Raw genomic sequence first — 6374 nt, forward strand, 5'->3', positions numbered from 1 at the left:
AAATTGGAAATTATACTGAAGAAAACAAAGGTGGGAAGAACAGGGGGACCAGATCCAGTAAACACAGAGGGAGGAAGTATGTGCTGGAGGCAACACAATTTGAAATTTATTTTCAAGATATCTAAAAGGGAGAGGATGCCAAACACTTGGGGAAAAAGTCATAGAACTTATTAAAAAATGAAAAGATAATTGAGAAAATATTACCATATGCCTAATTCCCATTTCTATTAGAATCTTAAATTTCTATTTCCATTTCATTAGAATCTTCATGAAAGCAACATGCACCGCATACATCAAGTACCTCCTTTTTTTTTTTTTTGGTAAGGCAGTTGGGTTTAAGTGACTTGCCCAGGGTCATACAGCTAGTAAGTGTCAAGTGTCTGAGGCTGGATTTGAACTCAGGTCCTCCTGACTCCAAGGCTGGAGCTCTATCCACTGCACTACCTAGCTGCCCCCATCAAGTACCTCCTTGATGAAAGCATGATGGGCAGGCTTTCATAAATTATTTTCTATAGCAGACCCCATTTTGATAGACTCACAATTGGCTGAAACATACAGAAGACATAAGACCAATTGTAATTATTATGGTGATCACAAAGAGCCAGACAGCCTCATGATGCTCAGGTCATGCCAGGCTAATTTGATTTCCTTTTATGATAGGGTTACTAAACTAATACATTAAAGGGCATGATTCACCCAGATTTTAGCAAAGTGTTTGATAAATTGTCTCATGCCGTTTTTATGGAAAAGATGTGGGCTAAATAATAGTAGAGTTAGATGGTTTCAGAGCTGATTAAATGGCCAGACTTGACTTGGAAGGCGATCTCCAATGGAGTGTTCCAGTGATCTCTGTTTGACCCTGTCTTGCCTAATATTTTTAACAAAGATAGATAAAAGCATAGATGGTGTATTTGTTAAATTTGTGGATAACACAGATTGTAGAGGGTTAGCCACCATGGTGGATGACTGAACAGGTCTTGACAGGCTACATGGCACTGAATCCAAAAAGATAAATTTTCACCCGAATAAGTGAGAAGTCATACAATTGGATTTGATAAATTAAGTTCATACAGACAAAATAAAGGGATACATGGTTAGCCAGCTGCCGTTCTTCTGACAAAGATTTAAAGCTTTAGTGGATTGCAAACTCACTATGAGTCAGTAATGTGATATGGGTATCAAAAAAGCTAATGCCATCTTGGGCAGCATTAAAAGAGTTTTAGATTCCAGCACTAGGAATGTTATTCCTCTGGATTCTACCCCAGATTCAACCACATCTTGAGTATTGTGTTCAATTCTGATACCACATTTTAAAAGGACATTGATAACCTGGAGTGCGCAGTTTGGTAAAAAGTCTAGCTCTAGACTTGGAAGATCTGGGTTCAAATCCTGTCTCTGATGCTTCCTACCCATGTGATCTTGGGCAAGTCGCTTAACCCCTGGGCCTCAGTTTCCTCATCTGTGGAATGAAGGACTTGGATTGGATGGCCTGTAAGGGCTCTTCTAACCCTAGATACTGTGATCCTGTAGGTCCTTCCCATGCTAAATTCTATAACTGAGTGAAACTTTCAGAGCTATTCATTTTTTATCTCCATAGAAAGCTTTTGTTGTTATTCAGTCTTTCAGTTGTGTCTGACTCTTCATGAATCCATTTGGGGTTTTCTCGGCAAAGATACTAGAATGGTTTGCCATTTCCTTCTCCAGCTCATTCTACAGATGAGGAAACTGAGGCAAACAGGGTTAAGTGACTGGCCCAGTGTCACACAGGTAGTAAATGAGGCTGGATTGAACTCAGGAAGGCGAGTCTTCCTGACTCCTGGCCAGGCACTCTATCCACTGCAACACCTAGCTTCCCTACGTAGGAAACTTTAATTTGGCTGTAAATTTGTAACGGTAATGAGCAATATGGATCTGAAAAGCCATACCATGTTTTGTTCTGTGAGCAGGGGGTGGGAGAAGGGTTGGTGCCAAAGCATAGAATGGTCATTTGTTTTAGATTAGGAAAATAAATATTTATTTCTTAACCCTCACCAGGTCCTTGCCTCCAGCATACCCAAGGATGATTCATGGGCTTCCTCGTGTTTACTTTCTAAGTTCCCAATTTGACAATAGTAGCACGCTAATATGGTTACTGTGCATTCTTAAGCATCTAGAAAGAGAGATGTTGTTATTCATGAGAGAGTTTTTAGCGTGCTTAGATAAGAGCTCCACAAAATCCAGTGTTCTCCACTTCAGTCTAAACACTCAATCTAAACATTTCATCACTAAAAAGGGAAAAGAACATCTCTTTCTTCTTTTCATCTCATCTACTCTTCTCCAGGTGGAGGCCAAGGCCAAGGTCTTAGTTGTCAAACATCAGATAGAAGGATGCCTGGGACATGAAGTAACCAGGGTTGATTTTTCCACTGGGCAACTAGAGCAGTTATTCCTATATAACAGGGGCACCTCCCCTGCCAACGATAGCTTCAACCTACAGTAAATTTGCTTTATTTTTCTTAATCTTATGAACATGTTTTAAGCAGTCAAATGCTTCCCACAGTGTATAATGTTCAGATAATTCTTCTATCAATTAGGAAATATGCAACAAAAAACAATAGTGACAAAATTGTCAAACCCTGTGACCCCTTAGCCCCACTACTGGGCATATGCTCCCGAATAAGTAAAAGATGGAAACAAAATGTTTATAAAAGGATTTATTGTGGTAGCAAGAAACTGGAAAAAAAAAAGTGGATGCCCATCGACTGGGAAATAACTGATGATATAAATGATATGTGAATATGTGTGATATTACTGGGCAGCTAGGTGGCACTGTGGATAGAGCATCAAGCCTGGAGTCAGAAAGACCAGGTTCAAATCCTGCCTCAGACACTTACTAGCTGGGAGATCCTGGACAAGTCACTTCGCTCTGTTTACCTCAGTTTCCTCATCTGTAAAATGAATCTGAGGAGGAAATAGCAAACCAGTCCAGTATCTTTGTCAAGAAAACCCCAAACGGGGTCATGGAGAGTCAGACACAACTGAAAGATAATGAGAAAGAAATGATGAACATGAGAAATTCAGAGAAAATGTGAAGATGTGTGTGAACTGATGCAGTATGATGTATGATCGCATGATGCAGAGTGAAAAAAACAATTAGCAATATAGGCAATGACTATAACCACATGAATGAAAAGGTCCTGACTTTGCTCTCACACTTTCTCTCTTACCTACTGGCTTCCAATCAGAGCAAATACTACCATGCACTCTTCCTACCACCTTTCTGTCTCCCCTTCTCCTCTTGGCTTCTCTCCCACTCTTCCTTTGCTTCCATTTTTTCTTCCTTTCCCAAATTAAGCAGAAGAGTTAAGACCAGATACTGCTTTCCTCATGCTCTCCCTCTTGGTCTGGCTCTTTCTCTGCCTCATTCCTTTCTCTCTCTGTGTCTCTGTCTCTGTCTTTGTCTCTCTCTGTCTCTCTGTCTCTGTCTCTCTCTCTTTTTCCTTTACCCTTCTCTCCATCTCTGTCTCTTTCTTCTTCCCCTTCTCTCACTCTTTCTCTCCTCTCTCTCATTTCCCCCTCTCTGTTTCTGTATTTGTCTGTTCTCTTCTCTGTTTCTTTCCCATCTCTCTTCCCTTTCTCTTCCCTCTCCCACCTCTCTCTCTCTCTCTCTCTCTCTCTCTCTCTCTCTTCTCTCTCTCTCTCTCTCTCTCTCTCTTTCTCACTGTCTTTCTCTGTGTGTGTGTCTCTCTCTCTTTGTCTCTCTGTCTTTCATTCAGCCAGGCACCTGTGGTGTCAGACAGCTGTATATAAGAAGCTATAGACATAGCTGTGCACCTTGTATACTTATTACTACTACTAATGGCCACCATTTTTATACTATTTCAAGGTTTGCAAAGCACTCTACATGTGTCAAGATTTCTGTCTCTATTGTATAGACATTGCTATTAATAGAGTCACGTGCTGTGGAACTAATGATTCCCTCAAGGTCCTTATGCTCCAACTGAACTAAGAAGTCCCCAGTAATCTATATTCTGATGATCCATAATAATTACCTCTCTAGAGAAAAGCTGTGAAGTTATTTTGTTGGATTTAGCTTTGCAAGCACTTGAAGACTGAGGCTCAACATCCCAGGAATCCTAGCACCCCAATGTATTTCACGGTATAACGGACTCCGTCGTTGATGGCAGTTGGGGGTCTGCCCTCTTTTTGCAGTCCTGTGAACATTTTCTAGCATCTTTTCCCTTGCATTATTCCCTCTCCTCTTTAATCTCTCTTTGTCCACTGGATCCTTCTCTGCTGCCTACAAATAAGCCCAAGGGTCATCAATCCTGTAAACACCCTTCACTTGACCTTGGCTTTTCCCCAAGCTCTCTCTCCTCACTTTTATAACCAAACTCCTAGGGAAAAAAATCATCTATTATTGTTGGCTCCATTTCCCCACCGCCCACTCACTACTTGACCCCATTCAGTGTGTCCAAACCCCGCCCCCAATTCATTGGCAACTCCAAGGTTACTGTGATTTAATGGCTAAACCCCAATGCCTTTATTCAGTCCTGATCTTTTTTGACTTTTCTATGGTTTTTGACAAGGTCTACACCATCTCCCACCCCCTTCTTCCAGCCTGGCTTCTGTAATACTACTTTCTCCCAATTCTCCTGGGGAAGAGGGGGAAGGGAACAAATATTTATTAATGTATTAAGTAATTTACATATATGATCTTATTTTCTTCTAGTACTATTTTATTTTTCTCTAGTCCTATCTGTGCCTTCTCCATCTTGTTTGTAGGATTATTACCCACAAAGCACTCCCTAGACATCAGTGTCTCTCAAGGATCTATCTTGGGCCTTCCTATCCTCTTTTTCTATATTCTCTTGATGTTCTCATTGGCTCCTACGGACTCAATGATCAACTCTATGCTAACAATTCCCAGGCCTATAGAAAAGGCCCACTGTCTTGGTCCTTCCAGTTTTCTTTTTCTACATTGTCTTGGAGTTCTCACTGGTTCCCATGTGCCCAATTGCCAATTATGTGCCAAAGATTCCCTGGCTTATAGACATAGCTCTCATCTCTCTCCTAAGTTCCAGCCCTGTATTGGCAACTACATCTGTTGGACATTTCCATCTGGATGTCCCATTATCATTTCAAAATGGGACTTCTTATCTTTCCTGCTAAACCCTATTCTTCTTCCCAACTTTTGATTTTTATTGAGGATACTGCCATTTTTCAGTCACCCAAATTTCCAACCTCAAAGTCATTCTCAATTCTTCACTCTTCCTCACACCCCATAACTAATCAATTACTAAATTTTATTAATTAAAATATTTTATTAATTAAAAATAAATTTTATCAATAAAAAAATAAATGTTATTAGTTATATTGCCACAATTTCTCTTATATCTTTTCCCTCTTCTCTGATCGAATGGCCACCACACCCACCTATGCCCTTATCACCTCTCAGCTATGCTATTTGCAAAAGCCTCCTGATTGGTCTTCGTACTTCTATTTTCTTCCTTCTCCAATCCATGGTCCATACAGCTGTCCAATTGATCTTCCCACAGCCTAGGCCAGTCAGGTAAAGCTTCTTCCAGAAAGTGAGACTTTAAGGAAGCCATGAGCTAAAGATGATGGAGAGAAGTCCAGTTATAGGAGGGGCAGCCTGGGAAAATTCCCAGAGTCCAGCAATAGAATGTCTTATGAGAATATTGAGGAACACCAAGGAGGCCAATGTCACTGGACTGCAGATTATGTGGTAGAGAAGGTTGAGTAAAGTGTAAGAAGATTAGAAAGATAGCAAGAGGCCAGGTTACAAAGAGCTTTCAAAGCCAGATGGAAGATTTTCTATTTGATTCTGGAGCTAATAGGGAGCGACTAGAGTTTATTGAGTGTGTGGGGCCGGGGGGAAGGTGATACGCTCAGACCTATGCTTAAGACTTTAAGACTTAAGACCTGTGCTAATCACTTTGACTTGGAGGAGAGACTACAGAGGGAAGAGACTTAAGCTAGGGAGACGTACCAACAGATTTTTGCAATAGTCCAGGCATGAAGTGATGAGGACTAGACCAAGGTAGTGCCAATGTCAAAGAACTGAAGTGGGCATATACTAAATACGTTATAAAGGTAAACAAATTGGGACTTGGCAACTGACTGGATATGTGAGGTGAGGGAGATTAAAAAGTCAAAGATGAGACCTAAATTAGGAGTCTGGGTGAGTGGGAAGATGGTGGCATCATCCACAATAGTAGGAAAGTTGAAAGGAAAGGAGAGCTTGGAAGAAAACTATTGAGTTCAGTTTTGGACATGTTGAATATAAGATGTCTATGAGATATCCAGGTGTTTGGAGATGCTTGACTGGAGGTCAGCAGAGAGGTTAGGGCTGGACAAATAGATCTGAGAAT

Source organism: Phascolarctos cinereus, unplaced genomic scaffold, assembly GCF_003287225.1.
Source record: "Phascolarctos cinereus isolate Bilbo 61053 unplaced genomic scaffold, phaCin_HiC Scaffold_5;HRSCAF=322, whole genome shotgun sequence".
Taxonomy (NCBI): Eukaryota; Metazoa; Chordata; class Mammalia; order Diprotodontia; family Phascolarctidae; genus Phascolarctos; species Phascolarctos cinereus.